Source organism: Dioscorea cayenensis, chromosome 12 (genome assembly GCF_009730915.1).
Source record: "Dioscorea cayenensis subsp. rotundata cultivar TDr96_F1 chromosome 12, TDr96_F1_v2_PseudoChromosome.rev07_lg8_w22 25.fasta, whole genome shotgun sequence".
In the NCBI taxonomy this organism is placed as follows: Eukaryota; Viridiplantae; Streptophyta; class Magnoliopsida; order Dioscoreales; family Dioscoreaceae; genus Dioscorea; species Dioscorea cayenensis.
Genome location: NC_052482.1, coordinates 2,275,540 through 2,294,473, shown reverse-complemented (window position 1 = coordinate 2,294,473; position 18,934 = coordinate 2,275,540). Strand labels below are relative to the sequence as shown.

Here is an 18,934-nt window from a genome sequence, read left to right as displayed (position 1 = left end):
TTGGCCAATCGCGTCTTAACAAATACGAGCAGGAGTTGATGAGGATCTTCCTTAACTGCCGTATGGACAGGTAAGCTTAAAGTTTTCACGATAGTGTTTAAAGTTTATATGATAGTGTTTAACTTTTTTGTGATAGTGTTTAAATGTTTATATGTTATCATTTAATTTATCTACTTAACGTTTAATTATTTATAATATCATTTGAACATTGATAATATCATTTAAATATTTAGAATATGGTCTAATTATATTTGTTATCGTTTAATCTCAAAGACTGCCGTGTGTGGAAGAATGACGTCACAAGACCACATCGGGACAAATTATACACTCTGCTTGAGGATAAGGAGATGGTCACAGATGATGTGATAGACGCTTTTGTATGCATAATACAAAAGTCGCTGAGCAAAGTGCCATATCCCTACAAGAAGCGCCGCCCATCATGCAAGACCGTTGTCTGTTTATGTCAAAGCAGGACGACGCACATGAAACAACTATGCCTATGATCGGAGATGCTGTGCATAGCTTGCATGAAGTTCAAATTGTCATTCTCTCGATAATAATGAATGACCACTTCCATGTCGTCGTCCTTGACAATGACAAACAAGAATACATGCATTATTCTTCATGCGCGGGGTACGAAAAAGACGCGTTGGACATGGTAAGTTCTTTTAATTATGTCCGATTGATAGTGTTTGTTATTTAATTGGTATCTTAATCTCAACTTGCATATCTCGACAAGTGGAATCTATTCGACACGTACCGCCGATATGCAGCTCGACAAGTCGCCGATCGCAAAGTACCCACTGCTTACGACATGGAAACCCCACAAAGAAAAACAAGGGAAGCGTCGATTACGCGCGCCTATATCATGCGGTTTATCGAGCAATTACTTTGGTGTGAGAAGCTACGGCCACCGCAGCAGGGACGTCCCCTCACCCGAGATTAAAGTATGTTACCCGCGATACTTAAGGAGGGAGGGCAACCGCGCTCCATGAGAAAGGGGGGGGGTCATACGAAGCGGGTTAAATTTTGTTTCCGCAGAACATGACTTGTATATGTTAATGTCAATTTTGTTTTCGAATGTAACCCAGCTCAAATTCAATTCATTTTTTTCATTTTCAAGAACCCCGACTCAGATATGTCAATGTCAATTTTGTTTGTTTTCAATTGTAAAGCATGTTAAATTCCATTCAGTGTCATTTCATTGTTTAATTTACAGTGTCATTGTTTACATCTCAATTTAATTGTTTAACTTTACCATCTATCGTTTAAATATCAGTTTCCAACATTTAACATTAAAGTTTCTCTGTTTAACATAACACTATCTCTGTTTAAATAACTGATAACACTGTAAAGAATAAGAGTTTAAATATGAAAAATTTCCACTAATTCGATTGTTTCTCCTTAGAAGTCAGCTATTTACAATGCCTAGTCGGCGACAATTTCATTACAAGATCTACGATTGTGACCGGATCCATGGCAGCCGGGTCGCAATGTAACTCATGGACATCAAACGCTTGCAACTCGATCCTCTTTTCGCCTAGACGCCCAGTGCTTCCTTCTCGCACAAAGCGGTCGCAAACAAAGCACACGATTTCGCCCTCAAGGCCCGCCATCGCTCGGGTATGGGGAATATAGCTTCTTTATACGCCAGCTTGTAATTATCGACGGTGAAGTAGCCGCTAATAAATCGATGAACGCTGGTGTCTGGTCTCGCATTATTGTCAGCAAGAAGCTTGTTTGCAAGTGGATACCATAAACTTGCCACCTCCGACATGAACAAGTTCTGATGGCAAGATCTACAGAGTTGTCGCGACCGGGTCGATCACTGTCAGAACGATCATCGACACAACGACTCAACTCAAGATTTCGCTATCCTCAACAATTATCTCTACCTTCGAATGTATGTCCGGGCATAAGTAGGTCTCCCATTTGTCTGCTGCTCACGCCCGTTACATAACATACGCATCAACTTGAACCCCGTCACATAAGGTTAAACAAAAGATGATGATGGTTAAAATAATTTGTAAACATTTTTAAACATTATTGTAAATAGTTAAACGAAAGGATTAATATTTAAAGTCAGACAAGTCTAATTAAACAAAGATGGAAAATTTTTAAAGGGTAACACTAAATGTTAAGTGTAAATCCCATTTTCGTGACCGGTAAATGACGAGCTTCTTTGATCCAAGCATTGAACGACTCCGCAACATTTGAATACATCTCACCCCAATGATCACCTCTCGAATGATAATTTCGACCAATGTGCCATATCCGATTTATTAATCAACCATGATGAGCTTCGGTGAAGTGGCTCGCAGCTCATCTCACCAGTATCATCGAAATCTTTCGGCCGTGGATGCCCATGCAATGCGGAAGCATAGAGACCAAGACTCCTCCCTCAATGCCTTCCCAAGTCCGACATTGGCTTTCATAAAAATTAGCCTCCAAAATGTCAAAGACGAGATGTATGTGGCGAAGAAGGGAAGACTCTGCAATCATGCGCTCACAAGGCCCTCGACTCGTCTCGACACGAAGGTAATTATCTCATGATAATCTCCTTCCTCGTATAAAGCATCGCCTAACTTAGATATGAACCAAGTCCAATTAGCATCGGACTCGTTGTCGACTATACCGAAGGCGACGTGAAAAAAACCATTGTTTCCATCTTTCCCTGTGGCACCCAGTAGTGTACCCCGATATTTACCAAGGAGGTGGGTATCATCGAGAAACAGCAGCGGCCTGCAAGCCTTCTTGAATCCCACAATACACGCGCTGAAAGAAAAGAATGCACGCTTAAAACGATCACCGCCTCTTTCCACGATCGCAACGCCGCGATTTGTCTCACCCACCTTATCCACATACCAAAGCAACAAATATAGTCGGAGATGTCACCCTGGCCAAGGACCACCCGGCATGCTCTTTTTCCCAACCAAGCCTCGCTTTGTACGAGTATGTGCACACCATGTTCCTGCAACATGTCCTTCTAAATATCGATGGCCTTGTACAAGGGCCGGTCCTTGAGCTTCTGAATCACTCGCAGCGCTACCCATTTTTTGGACGCCTGATGCGACGCCAACCTACGCCACCACCGCAAGTGTGTGACGTGTTGATTGTCTTGATTCTGAAAGTATTTTTATTATACTCTTTTGATGCATGAATGCGCTCAACGACAACCACTCGGCAGCCAGATTCCACACCACCCGATGTTTTTTTCGCTCTTTATGAATTTGAAGTCAAAATCCGCTTGATCGCATGATTTCGAGCACGTCCCCTCGAAATATTCAACACTCGCCAAAAACGCTGTCCAATATCCAACGACAAAGACTTTAGAATGATCTGACGAGGAAGGAAGACATCCCACACCGTTAGGGTCACCATGGGGTTGAACGGGAGCACTCGCAAAATCTGAATTCCTACCAACACTTCAGTCAAATGAAAAGATCAATATGTTAAGCGGAGAATATAATGTTTAAGTGACAATGACAATATTTAAACGTTAAATTAAATAATTAAGCAGTTATCGAATAATGTAAACGATTAGTACAAGATGTTAACCAGTGACTAACATATTTAAACAATAATGAACCCATACAACTGGATCAAATAAAAAAGAAGGAACTTACAACGAGTAAAAACTCGCTTTTCATTAGGATTCGACAATGGCACATCGTCTGCTCCCGACAACAAGATCAACTACAACAAGATTTGAAGATGGAGTGCACGTGACACATCCGCTGGAAGTTAACATTATTTTCTATTGGACAAACCGTTTTATATCCATCTGGTGTGATAAACTTCACCCTGACAAGAGAAACTTCGAGACCCCATCGCTCACATATCTCACCTAACACCAACTCCCAAGAAGTCTCGAGTCGTGAACATTAGCACTCTTTTCCCTCCCCGCTGAATCTAGCAATACCACAAAAACTTCCATAATATATCGGCCGAAAACCAAATCGTACAAACCAAATGAAATGAAGAACAAAAAGAAGACGAAGAAGAAGAGAAGAAGATGTAAACAATAAACACCAGTCAGATAGGCAAACAAAAAAGTGCACAGTTGTATGCATAGAGGTTAGACTAGACGTGATGTGATTGGGCGGTATTTTTCCCTCCATCCCAAGGGCAAAAAGGGAAATATATGTCACTGTCGCGATGAAGACATATTGTCATCGCTCGAATGAAAGTTCTCACCTCAACATGAGTCTCTGCTTAAACGCTAGCTTTTTTTATGTTTAAACAGTATATATATATATAGTGTTTAAAAATAACTCGCTACCTATTTAACTAAAAGTCTATATCATGTAAATAATACGTAAAACCGCTTAAATATAGTGATTTAACTGCTTTTAAAAATATATATTATTGTTTAAATTGAATGCTTTTCACCGACATCACGTCAAGATGGGTACCTCCCGGGTTACCGCTTTAAAACATCTTTACGTATTTGCTTAAACACCGTTGTCATTGTTTAAAGAGTAAATTGATTATTGTTTAACTTTTTTTGTATTGTTTACAATGCCGCTCTTTTGTTTCCCAAATTGTTTTTTTACTATGTCTCTATTTAAATTTCACAAGTTATCACAAGGAGACACTCAAATAGGTTTGTTTGTTTAAAAATATTTAAACGCTTACAATGGAGAACTCGATTAAATATCATAAGTTCACATTCAAATAAGCTTGTTTCATTTAAAATAAAACATTTACAACATTTACAACATTTACAACATTTACAACTCTTCTTGGACCTTGGACACTCGCGACTGACCCTCGTAGAACTAAAACAAGTGTCCGACATTCGAATGCTCACGACGGTCTGCATAACATGTGCATCAACTTGAACCTCGCACAACGAGAACATTAAAAAGGTTAAACAAACACATTCATGAAAAACATCTATTAATCAATGTGTCATGGTCTCGACTTAAGCTAAGATCCCGATAGTTAAACACGTAAAAGTAATATTTGTACACTCGACGAAGGTTCTTAAACGGTAACAAAAAGTCTCAGTGATAAATATCAACTCGGCCTTTAAAGGATGTTTCTCGATCTCCCTCCTCTAGAATCCCTCCGAATCACGCAATAAGTAAAAAAACTTTTTTCTTACCCAAGTCGAAATGCCTGCTAATTTCTCGCCCTGCCATCCATCACTGGAGAATCCTCCGACATCGTGCAATTATGCGGTATTTCGACTGCAAGTGAAAAAGATAGTTTAACTTATCGTGTGATTACTACCGATCGATTCTCAAGATGAGGAGGATCACGAGACATCCTTTCCGGGATAGAGTCGATTTGAATTTTCATCCCGACTCCAAATAATATCATACATGCGTGAAGCAGATGAGGAGGAGGAGGAGGAGGATGATGATGAGGACGACGAGGAGTGGTTGTCCATGGGAAGCGGTTCTTCCTTGTTATTTATGGTGTGAAGTCCACAAGCAGGTTGACGCTTCATATCCGAGAAAAAAGTGAAACGCACAGTGGACCGAGATTGACTAATGACAACGAACGGGTGTTCGGATATTTATGTTACCGTGTATAAGAATTAATGTCGTCATTAATTCTTATGCACGGGATACCATAACCTTGCCACCTGCCACGTGCCACCTGCCAACACTTCAGTTCAAACGAAAAAGATCAATATTTTACGCAGAGACTTTGAGAATTCACACGTTAATATGAATAGTTAAACAGGTAAAGATAAAGTTAAACGGAGACGACAATTATTAAACATATTGGTAATATATTTAAACAGATAATAGCAAATAGTTAAACAGTATTTAAAATATACAAATAGATAACCATAAACGAGAAGAATTTTACAACGAAATGAACTCGTTTTCAAACGGAGACGACAATGGCATACGCCTCGCTCCCTCGACAATAAAAAATCGACTACGCTCATTTGAAGATGGAGTGCACTTGACCAATCCGATGGAAATCAACTCTCATTTTCTTTTGAGAAACCGATTTATATATTTCGGTATGATAAACTTCACCCGTACTACCACAAATGAGTCGCCATAATAAACACCCGCAGAATCGGTCAAACTGACAAAGCAACGAAGAGATTCTCATCGACATGAAATCGGCAGTAATCAAGTCGAACAAACCAAATGAGGAGAAATGAGGGAGAAGAACAAGATGTAATGCAACTTCTAGGCATCGTCTATCGAAACCAAGCGAAAGCCCTCGAAAAAGGTTGAACATGATGTGATTTGAGACTTTTTTTCCCCACCATTTTCAACGCAGAAAAATGGGATTTCACAACATGGACCCATTTGAAGTGAACGGTAGGGGGTAAAAGGGAAGTTAAACACTAACGGAAAGGCTGTCCGGAGTGTGTAAAAGTAGGAGGGGATTTTTGGGAAGTTTTGAAAATTACGATGGATGAACAGTAATTTTCCCTAATAATAATAATAATGGTAATGGTAAAAGTTTATCACTTGTGTTGGTAACTTAAATGTATCCAGATTTTTAAAATTGTATAATTACCCAATTTTATTTTCAATGATCAAATAATTTTTTTTTACCACATGTTCTCTAAAACGCCACCGGCAATATATATATATATATATAAAGATTTAAATTTGAAACCATTTGATTAGCTAACACAAGCCTTTATCACTTGGACCAGTTTCATTTAATTAAATAATTTTTTTAAAATTAAAATAAATATTTTTTTATATAATTTTATGGACCATAATTATACTTTTTTTCATTTTTTATAAAAGTTATGTATATATAAATATAACTTTTCCATATAATTTTCAATAACTCCCTCTTTTTACAAAATTAATTTTTAAAATAATAAATAAAGAAACAGAAACATCATATTTTTTTTTCCCTTGCAAGAATAAACACAAATTATATACAATTTTTTTTTTGAACATTTATTACTATAGCTAGATTTTTTATATGATAAATGAATCTAAAGTTTATGTCAGCATATATTCTTTCACAAATTCAGATTCTTTTTTTCATTTTCATTTAATTTGCTTCTATATCACAACCAAAAATCTCAACTTCTGTTCTTATTGAGACATTGCAATTGAAAACATTACATTGTTTTTGTACATCATTTATCTAAAATGTAGTTTTGGAAAATGATATATCTCTATACATATAAATATAGAAAATGATTTGTTTTTATTTTTATATTATTTTTAATGAGGTGAAACTTTCTGACTATGTTCATCACTACAAGAAAAATCATAAATTGGCACGATAAAATTGGCACGGAAATGGAGTTAAAAACCGTGCCAAACTAATTTTTCGATCATGATTTGGCACCAAAAATTAACCGTGCTTATAGCTCGTCATCAAATACATTTTTAAGCACTGCTTTTTATCATCGCTCGAACTTTATCACTTTTTAGCGGCACGGTTTTTACTATTGTGCCAACCATTGCCATCGATGTTTAAGCATGACTTTTGATTCTACATTTTAGCACTATTTTCGACAATCGCTTTTTATTGGCTCAAGATTTGGCATGATTTTTTTAATACGATTTTATATAATATACTCACTGGGTATTTGGCACAATTTTTTTAATAAAAACTTTTTGTTACGCTTTGCCAAAGACGCTTTTGTTTAATCTGTGAAAAAAAATAATTTATATGAAATTAATTTTTATTTTAATTGCACTAGTTAAAAATTTTGAATTACCAAACAAAAATCATCTTATTAAATTAACAATCCATATAGATGCCCTATATATACATTGGAAATCATGTAGTATAACTATACAAACACTTGTATCAAAACAACATTAAAACTTTTACCCATAAAAATTACCAAAAGAAACACAATCACATATGTTGTCTTGATGACAGATGTTGTTCCCTAACCTACAAAACAACTATGATATTTCTGAAGATCATGCATCTGAACTAGAGATTAGGCAACTTGCAAGCAAACTTAGAATCAAGTAAACCCTCATGTTTTTTTCCCTCGCTTGAAGCTGGGGATGGAAAAAAATTTAGGAGGCTCGGGTCACAGAGGACATGGCTATGAAACATGACAAAATGATCGTGCATAAGAAATTAGATTTTTTTCTCGTGAAAATGCCTCGCAAATATCTAACTCACTTGATTCCCCAGCTTTTGAGCAAGCTCATGTTGCATTGCCTGTGTAACACATAAGGATCCATCGGCCATCCTCCCAAAAAATTTCTCAAACCTAGAAAACAGAAAACCAGTAAATAATGACAAGAATTTATAAGACCAAAGGTGATGTCTCTATGAAACAAGCTTCTATGACGGAGCAAAACGATAAATTTTTTTTTATTCTATAAATAGGAAAAACATGCAAAAGCAAACATCAGTATAAGAAACAGAGAGACTACCAAAAATGTAAGAACTATATGAATTGAGTGGTGAATATTGACATCAATTTTTGCTGTGTAAGAACAAGGTCAGGCTTCCATCACTGCATGTAATTTGAAGCTCCAAAAAAAAACAAACCACTGGATGTCAGACGTTCGGAAACAGAAGAGAAGATCAGTTCCAGCCGCGCCTGCAGCAGCCAAGCTAGCTTATTTAACATTATGACATGATCAACTTGGTGAGATCTTACAGCAGTTTCTACAAGCATTTGATGGCCTCCAGGAACGAGGACTTCCACATTGCGTGGCCAAAAATATGACTGAGGCCTAACTATAAATATGCTACCAGATGCGCTTGAGGATAATCAAAGGCCTCCAGTGAATCTATGTTGTACTTTGGATTTCCTAATCTAGCCAAACAGGCTATTTGTGATGTGAGGAATGGGATTGATGTTTTAATCTTTAACTATCTTGTGCAGATTCGTCTTCCTAAAATATTAACAGGGAAAAAAAGGCAATCAGATAGCGTGCGAAGAAGTGTAAAAAAAAAATATCTCAGATGATAATCAGATGGAGATATGATTGAATACGGACACCATCTATCCACCTTTATCCCCAGATCATGAAAGGCAATGAGAGGAATATTAAAGGCGTTTTGATTGAAAGCAAACAAAAATAGGCATTTGAATCCGATAAAAATGATTACTACAATTAAGAAAGAAAGATCAGTTGGCTCTGCCTCTAGGAAAGTAAAAAGATTATGATCAAGTAGGCAAACATAAGTGTTCCTTGCAAGCTTACAAAATCACCAACAAACTCTTCAACAAAAATCAAACATAAGAATGATACTCACGTTTCTCCTGAGCCATTCTTCCAGGTGTTCTCTCTTGTTGGAGTCTCTCCAAATGAGGGTAGATCAAAGTATCAAGTTTAAACATCCAAAGTGCAACTGCAGATGTCGTTTGTGGCATAGTCTGAAAAAAAACAATTATTTCATCGATGGCTGTACTAGACCCTGGAACGCTGCATTCATGTAACCATTCCTCATGTATTGCACCAACGAAATCAGTGAGAAACTACAAGGTGTTAATTACAAAAATAAAAAATCATCCAATCAGAAGCTATATGACCAACACAATTTGGGATGTAAATAATATTAATTTGAACATTTAACAACTAATTCTTAAACAAACCTGCAGAAGCTCCGGCAAGGAAGCAGTGCGTCGTAATCGCTTGACCCAAAGCTTGTGAGTTGACCTCGTCCATGAACCTAATAAGGCAACCTCCGGCATCCCTGCCTGTAGATAATGGCAAAGAAAGAAACAAATTAGAGAGAGAGGGATTACTATGGTCTCAGGATCATCGAGAGGAATTGAGCAACCTACATAAAACAAAAAATGTGAGACCTTTGAGAAAGCTGGAAGTTGGAAAGAGAGTACATAACAAAATAACAAAGTATTCAGCCCCTACTTCCACAACATATATATATATATATATATATAATTAATATCCCATAATTCCTCGCCCGAAGCAATGCAATATGCATGACTCACATTCACAAGCATATATTCCACAGTAAAATAAGAAAATGTGGAATTTCTATAACGTTTATGCTAAAACAGAATAAAATAAGAAAACAATAAATAATATAAAAGTCCTTGTAGACTTTCCAATTGAACAAAAGAAATCGCTGGCATTTCTATTTTCAAAAGTTTTCCAGTTTGAATCAAGCACTCAAAATAATAGAGCTAGGAAGAAACTATTTTATCCATGCCTCCAGAAACCACTCAGCCTTTTATTACTCTAGGGTTAACTTTTATTTTTCTATGTATAAACACAAGAAGCAAGCATTTTCAACTTGTTTATTTTCTTGAGTATGTTTCTCCCACAGCTGCTTACATTTCTTTAACTTGGGGTTCATGAGTGTTCAACCCGACTGTCTAAGATTTTATTCACAGTGCTTTTAACCCTATAACTATAATTAAGATTTAATTATACACACTTGCGGAACCATCATCACCCTTAAGATCTAACTATAATTCAGATTCTATTCACAGTGCTTTTAAGATCTAATATCTTAAAAGCACTGGTATCAATGCTTATCTAGACTCGCTGAGTTTCACATTAATACGCACTTGTGGAACCATCGTCACCCTTTTTGCTGTACTAATATGCAATAAGGAAAACAAATCTGAGGCAAAATAAAGTTTGGAGCGAAATAAAGAGCATAATTAAACTCTTAATAAAACATTAAAAACTGAACATTTTACAATAAAACTTTGGCTTTAAAAAACACACTGATCATTCACAATAAACCAACTTCATAGCCTCTCAAAGAAGAATACAGCAATAGTAACAAAATGCACCTCAAAAACTGCGAGTTAAAGCTTAGTAATAAAAAAAAGAATAAAAAAGAAAGGAAGTCCATACAGGCATTCTTTTCCATCATTGGTCACAATGCAAGCATCATTTTGTTCCTTGATCCATTAATCCATTCAAAGTGAAATGCAAAAAGATTACCTTCTGTGCTTATGTGGCTGAATAAGTGAACCTTTTGCTTATATCAATCAACTACCAGAACTGTTTTGATGACACCACAACTTCCTGTGATAATGCTATCTCCTGCAAATACATCATAAGAAGGTGAGGTTAATCCATATATATATATGTTACTTTAAACATAGATTGCAGTTATGAAGAATAACCAAACAACACAACCCTAAGATTCACTTATTCATTAACAGAACAGTAAGAGACCTTATGACTATGTTTGTCCTATAAAGATATAGCCTTATGACTCCTAGGATTTTCAAATTACCTAGCATTGATAAAGGCCTTAAATTCAATGAGTTTAAAATTTGTTTTACAAATCTCAAAAACAACAGCCCAATAACAGATTGTCCTCTTAATATTCCTTCTTAGAGCTATTAGAATTTTTTTACAACATTCAAGTTTCAACACTAATACAAAGCAAACAATATAACTCAAAAAAATATATACCAAAATAAATGACAGGGCAATAATCTTGAAGACTTATATGGCATTAAAAAAAAAAGATCTTGGTGAATTTGAACCACCACCTTCTCCAGCATTTGTGAGTAAACTTATAAAAGTTACAACCACAAATGCAAGAGCACTCTGCCAAGAAAGTTTACTACTGGCGTAACACAGCCCATGCGGAATGCTTCCTTTGAATCTAGATTGATCTGGAAATGCAAGTAGGTCTACAACAAATTCAACCTACAATCAACTCTAGCCTTTGTTCTTACTACAGTTAACTACTCAATTCAGCAATTGTAATTAGAAAAAAAAAAGTTCTGAGATTCTAAGATGCTTCCCAAGCTTGACAGGAACCAAGATCTATTTGGGCCAACTACTGAACCATGCACACTTAACAAAGAAATCCTCCACTCAGGAATTTGAATTCATAGAAAAACTTGGAGTGGCGTAAAAATGTTTATTCTGAGCTGCAGGTAATAGGACTGAGCTGGCATGATTAGCATTTGCTCAGAGAGAATAGAAAAATATACAAAAGACTGAGGGACCTCTCATGGACCAATATACCCAGAAAAAGGAAAGAATCAAGAAAGAAAAATCAGTAATTCACCAGGGGTAAAATAAAAAAATAAATAAAAATAGAAAAAGAAAGAAAAAAAAGGAAAATACCCAATAAAGAAGATTCTCTTCAGCTGCCATATCAATCAGTCTCTCTGGTCTAACATCTGAACAATACTAAGCTAATCTTGAACAATAGAATAATTTAAGGAATATTGATAAGGAACCTAGCATAATTCCAACTTCAGCATTTCAAATTCCACAAAACAAAGGGAAGAATCCAGTACTAAGTGTAAGAAAAATTATTAGTTAGAGCTACTACCTAATTTGATAAAATTACTAGATTACCTCTATAAAAGCGAGTAATGGAAACTATGGTTTTATAAAAACCATATTTATTCACATACCCTCCAGTATAATTTTTTATTTGCTTATAATGAATATAAAAATTAAATTAATTAGTTATTTATAAATTCATCCTCATGGATAATAATCAATTTAAGCACTCTGTTAAGAGATGACCAAATTTCAACTCAGTAAAGATGCATTTTGGCACTTTTCAGTTCATCCTCATTTTGTTCAATAGTATATTTGTAGCTACACATGACCCAATAGGTACATAACAGATCTTTTAACTCAATGTACACTAAGATACTTTTAGGACATCCAACTCCCTTCAATCAAACAAATAAAAGAAAGTCCCACCAAAGCTCCAACCAGTGAAAAGCACATAAATGAATAAATAATGAAAGACTTTGACATAAATGAGCTAAACTTACTACTAAAATGAAACATCACAACCTGGTCAGACATTTGAATACTAACAGTTCATAAGTTTCACAACAAATTGATAATTAAAACAATTTTTGCTTTCACTTAGCAAATAATTGTTTCTTTTTAATTTTTTTTCCCCAACCAAACGAATCATCAAATGCTTGTTGCCTAGTTTTGAGCCCAAATTTTTATAGATCTATCCCTGTCAAGGGCAGCAGAAACAATTTTGTTCTCGGTCGGATGGCATGATACAGAGATGACAGCATCCTTGTGACCTTCCAGTTTTTGAACCAAATTTTTACCTTGCAGATCCCAAATGTATATACAATTGTCCTCTGAGCCACTGACAATGTATTTACCATTTGTAACAGAAAACGTGGATGTGATGCAGTAAGCTTGGTTGACATGGCCTGTATATACTTTCAAGAACTTCCCAGATGCATAGTTCCAGAGTTTCTGCAAGGCGATCAAAATATAACTCAGAACAGATAACCACATAAGATAAAAGCTAGAAAGAGAATAAATCAAAACAGGTAACCACATACGATAAAAGCTAGAAAGAGAAGGCCAAACAGGGAGTGCTTAAATAACATGCAACATCATCAACATACAACCAACAAGTAACAACAGCTTGAACATCAGGGTTTTGTCAATCAGATTACAATGGCATCTGATCAATAACCTTGGAAAGGAAAATCCAAGGATCATTCATTGACAAAAATTCATTTATTATAATGAACCTAATGAAACCAGGGTCTATTGTTTATTCCTTTGGCAATTTTTATGCAGATTGAGGTCGGATCACATAGTGATCTCTAAGGGAGGAGGAAGGCTGGGTGAATCTTAATGGGTGGAAAGATAAGTCAATTATTTATTTAATGGCTTTTAGCAAAAAAATTTAACAAATTAAATATAATTGCAGTTAAAAGTAGATATTAATAGATTTCTAGAGATTAAGAAGGCAGTTTGCGATGAACAGCAGCAGCAGATATGAGCATGATAAAAGATTACATTGGACTATAAATCTAAGTTCCTTGATTCTCATGAACTATTTTACTGCACGCCACTAGAAAGTAGTAGTCCCTTCTCTCTTGCGAGAATTTTGATTTCATTTCATCAACAAAGTAAATCAAGTTATGGATAAACACACACAAAATATGCCAGATATCAATATATAAACATCCCACTGCATCTCTCATTTCCCTGTCATTCTTTCGCAATACAAATTGTTTAACGAACTCACACTAGTGGGTTGAATTGTTAGCCAATAGATGTAAAGAATAATCTTGCTCTAACAAGAGCTTCATTAAAAAGAAAAGGTAAATCAAACACAAGATACAGGAAAACGATTCTGGCAAACCCATGAAGCAAGCAACCTATCCTAATTTTTTTTTTTTAAAAAAAAAACTTGTGCAATTCTAACTCAAGTTCTAGTAACGTAAGCTTTTCAAATAACCCATATCAAACAGTGCATGCCTGAATATTTATCTTCCTGAAAATAGATCATTAAAACCCAACTCAACCTTGACAATCATTGTGCATAAAAAGAGAAATCACCAAGCAGAACTCAATATTTTGAAAGGAAAAAAAATCATCATACCTGGCAACTTTCTTGGCTTTCTCAGTGGGACAAACTTTGCACCAATAGCTAGTGCAATGGGTGATCCAAATATGAAGCCTCTGGCCTCGATTCCTAAGAAACTCAAACCATCACCAAGTTAGTCATAACAATAATAACATGAAATGAAATGAAATGAAGAAAAGATCTAGAGATCGCATAGAAAAAACCTTATAAGGAAGAGAGCTTCTCCACCACCATCATCTTCTCCTTTGAAAACAGTATTTGATACCTAAATCAATGAACCCTAACCCTAGAAAAAGTTAATTAATCACCAAACCAACAAAAATTTAGAAATAAATCAATCAAAAGGTTTATAGATCACAATACCACTTCGGAAGCACTCTAGGCCAAGATTGTCAACTTGCGATCAAAATTATAGTCATTCGTTAGCAGATCTAGAACCAAAACACCACAAAAATTAGGAAAACTCATAAGAAAATTAGATAAAGAAATTGCAATACTTAGATAGATCTCCGGCGAGGTAGGCGTCGTCGAAGTTGAGGGTGTAAAGAGGATCATACCTGAAATCCTCGAAATGGCAACAATGGTGATGATTGTGGGACATCCGAGACACCAAGCGGAGAAGCAATAGCGGTCGCCGATCGGATCCAAGTGGAGGAGGAGAGGATGAGGAAGGCGGCCTGGCGATCGTCGGCGTCACGATCGGCTGCTGAGATGGAGGTGGCTTGTCGGAATCTCGAGAGAGGGAGAGGATAAGACAAGTATAATAATTATATAATATAATTAATTATAATTAATTAATTATAATTATAATTCCAACCGAGGCATCAAGCGGATGGAATTATAATTATATAATATATTATATATATAATATAATTATATATAATAATACAAGTATTAAAAAATTATTGTATTTGTATTTTTTGCATTGTATTTGATACGACATTAATCAATTTAGTACTTTGGCATTGTATTTAGCACGGTGTTAATAATTTACTATATTTATATTTTTTGAGTGCGGATTTGAGTGCGAGTTATCAGAGTTGTTAGACCCGGGATCGGTCCGCACGGTTCAACCGGAAAAATCGGAACCGCCATGTGGCTACCGTGATATCCCCATCGACCCTGGGTATTAAAAACCCTAGATTAACCCGCTGACCCGAGTGGTTCAACCGGGAACCAGCTTGACTCTAGCCGGGTCAATCGGTCACAATGTTTAATGCAATATTTAATAATTTATTATTATTTTCTCATTAAAACTATCAAAATCGTAGTATATTTATTAATATTAATTTATAATTTATAATTAATAAATAAATTACAATATATACATATATATCATAAACATACCAACAAAAAAATTATCATTTAAAAAAATAAAAATATATCAATGTGTTATGTAAATACTTTCTAAAAAAATTTAATTTATTAAGAAAAACAAAAACAATAAATGAGTGTAATTTTATTATAAAAAAATATAAAAATTAAAAGTATTCTAATTAAATAAAAAAATATAAGAAAAATTTAAAAACAAAATAAAAACTCAATTGAGATATAAGAATTAGTGAATTAATTTCTTTTTTATTTTAACAAAATCAACCAATAAACAAATAAATAAACAAATAACACCGAGAGAAGTTCGATAATTATATATTAATATATTAAATTTATAAATATTTAAAAAATGTAAAAATAAATGACATAATTAGAAAACTCTACTGTATATAAGGTCATTTATCAATTTAAATATCAAATTTGAGTAGGTTTTTATAATATAATTATGCGTTTAATATTATATTTTGCTCATTATTAATTATTATAATATTTTTTTATATTTAATTATTGACCTTGCTCAACCCTGAGTTCGACCCTGGTCGAACCCATCGACCCCGACCCCACTGGCTTAGCCGGGTCATCGCTCGTACGAGTCCCCGACAACCTTGGGTGTTAATATATTATTATATTTATATTTTTGGCATTGTATTTGGCACCGTATTAATACATAAATATATTTGTATTTTTGGCACGAGTATTTTGATGACGTGTTAATATATTATTATATTTTTATATTATTGTACCGGCTTTTTAGCGTAAGATATTAGTATATTATTATATTTGGCACGGTTTTTGGCACGGTCTTAGTATATTATTATATTTTATATTGTTAGCATAATATTTAGCATGTAAGTAATATAATATTATATTTATATTTTTAGTATCAGTATTTGACACTGTGATCAATATACTATTATATTTGTATTTTTAGCACAACATTCTAGCATGATATTAATATATTATTATATTTGAGTTTTTGATACGGTATTTGGCACGGTAATAATATAATTATGTTTTTGAAAAAATATGTTTGGCACTGCATTTGGCCCTGTAATGTAAAATTATTAAATTTATATATTTGGCACGGTATTTGGCACCGAATTAAAAATGTTTTTTAAAAAATTCATATATTTGACACTGTTTCTTAGTTCCGTATCAAATATTGTAACAAATTTGTCACGATTATATTTCCGTGCCAATTTTACCGTGCCAATTTGAAAATTTTCTTATAGTGCATGTTCAACCAAAAATAGGTCATCACATTCATTGCATATTTATTTTTTTTTGGTTTCAAAGAGAAAAAGGTCCATGACAATGACAAATTCAATGCCCTGAATCAAATTCATCCTCTAAATTAATGAAATGAATGAGATATGATGTGGGGATGATGTGTTGCAAAAATACCATGCAATTGCTTGTGGGATCTCATCTCTACTTATCTATCATAATTCAATCAATTATATATATGCAAATATAATTTAAATATTATAATATTTATGACTTAACAATCATTAAAAAAAAATATACCTATACACACTCACTGAAATGTAAAAAATATAAGAGAGAATAATAATCGAAAATATTCGATCTAAATATTCCCCTCTTTTTTTTAAAAATAAAACACTTACGATTCATTTTTATTTATTTTTTTCACATAAAAATTTAAATTGAAGTTTTTTTTTACAAATGCAACAAGTGCATATACAGTAAAGCCATGTACATAGTCAAGAATTGATTGTCCATCTATACGCCCCTCACCTGACAATACAGGGATTGAGCTGCAAACCCTCTTTTACCGCTAAACCAAAAGCCATTTGGTTTAATAGAAGTATTAGTTTCATGGCCTACAAATCAAACAAATAAAAAGTATTGGTTTCATGGCCATTGTTGGATGTGGGTCCTGTGGGTCCCACATGTTTTACACTCAAACCTTTAGTCCCACATTGCCTAGTGGAGAGAGTTCTAAAGAATTCCTGCTATAAATACATGCCTAAACCATGAACCAAATACACACACTTGCTTACTTCTTCTCTCATATTCTCTTTCTTTCGGGTGTGCTTTTTTGCGTGCCTGGAACCGGGTGTGTTTTTTGCGCGCCTGGAAAACCCAATTATTCTGTTCTCATTCTGTGGTTCTTTGCATCGAATCTTGTGGGTGCGCTTTTGGGATATCTCGACGCCAAACGTGCTAGGCTACGAGAGAACTTCCTTCCCGGGTTAGTGTATCCTGCGCTTGGAGTGAGGCCAGAAAATCCTGCACGAGGGAGGCCAATTCAGCGTTAGGGCACTGCTTCCGCACGCCTACCCCAGGCTGGAAATTTCTAACTATTATTTTGAATTATTATATCACTGTGATTTTGTATTATAGGTTTACAATTCTTGTTCATAGTATTTGCATGCTATTCAGTAGTATATTTCCTACATTATTGTCCAATATTAAACTATGAAAGTCCATTTGATTTGTTAAATTAAAAAGCATTGGTTTCATATTTGACTTTCATAGTTTAATATTGGACAATAAACTTTGATGGCAATGGCCATGAAACCAATGCTTTTAACAAATCAAGTACCTCTGACCTCTAGCTCTACTTTCGGATCGGGTTCCTATCCCCATGACAGGAACCTAGAAGAAGCAAAAGAGGTAGAGTGGAAAGGAACCTAGGTGATGATTTTGTCACCTTCATGATTGAGGATACTCCTACCACTTATCAAGAGGCTATGGCTTCATTGATTCGGCTTTTTTTGGAAAGAAGCTGCAGATGATGAGTACCACTCAATCATGAGTAACCACACCGGATACTTACTTCCCCGCCTCTTGGGAGTAAACCTTTGAAATCGTAAATGGGTCTTGTGAAGAAGTCGAGACCCGATGGATCCATTGAAAAGTTCAAGGCCGAGTTAGTTGCAAAAAGGGTTCAAACGGAAAGAGGGACTTGATTACTTTGACACCTACTCACCGAGTTGCTCGCACCACCACCATTAGGATCCTTATAGCACTAGCCTCGCTTTTCGGTCTTGAAATCCATCAAATGGATGTAAAGACTGCTTTCTTAAATGGTGATTTAGAGGAAGAAATTTACATGGAGCAACCTGAAGGCTTTGTTATCCCTGGACAAGAGCACAAGGTCCGCAAACTTGTAAAAATCTCTTTATGGATCAAGCAAGACCCAAAGCGATGGCGTATGCCAAGTTTGACTCTACAATCATCTCTTATGGATTTGTTGTAAACAACTATAGCAGTGTGTTCTACGATGAAATTAGTAGATGGCAAATGTGTTATTGTGTGCTTGTATGTTGATGATCCGCTTATCTTTGCTTCGATCTTAATCTTATGCGTGATGTCGAGAACTTTTACGGCG

At 35.1% G+C, this 18,934-nt stretch overlaps 1 long non-coding RNA gene across 4 annotated transcripts; it reads right to left on the bottom strand.

The window, feature by feature from the left end:
* Positions 1 to 8,064: 8,064 nt before the first annotated feature.
* Positions 8,065 to 14,992, bottom strand: LOC120273839. Of its 4 annotated transcripts, none has more exons than XR_005540636.1 (9): positions 14,802 to 14,992; positions 14,608 to 14,675; positions 14,448 to 14,524; positions 14,260 to 14,352; positions 12,962 to 13,115; positions 10,851 to 10,952; positions 9,524 to 9,628; positions 9,184 to 9,406; positions 8,065 to 8,185 (listed from the first exon to the last, which is right to left on the bottom strand). It is a non-coding gene; the product is annotated as an uncharacterized LOC120273839 (long non-coding RNA). The 4 variants fall into 4 exon arrangements; XR_005540639.1 differs by having other exon boundaries at positions 9,184 to 9,353; XR_005540638.1 differs by having other exon boundaries at positions 9,184 to 9,304.
* Positions 14,993 to 18,934: the final 3,942 nt, after the last annotated feature.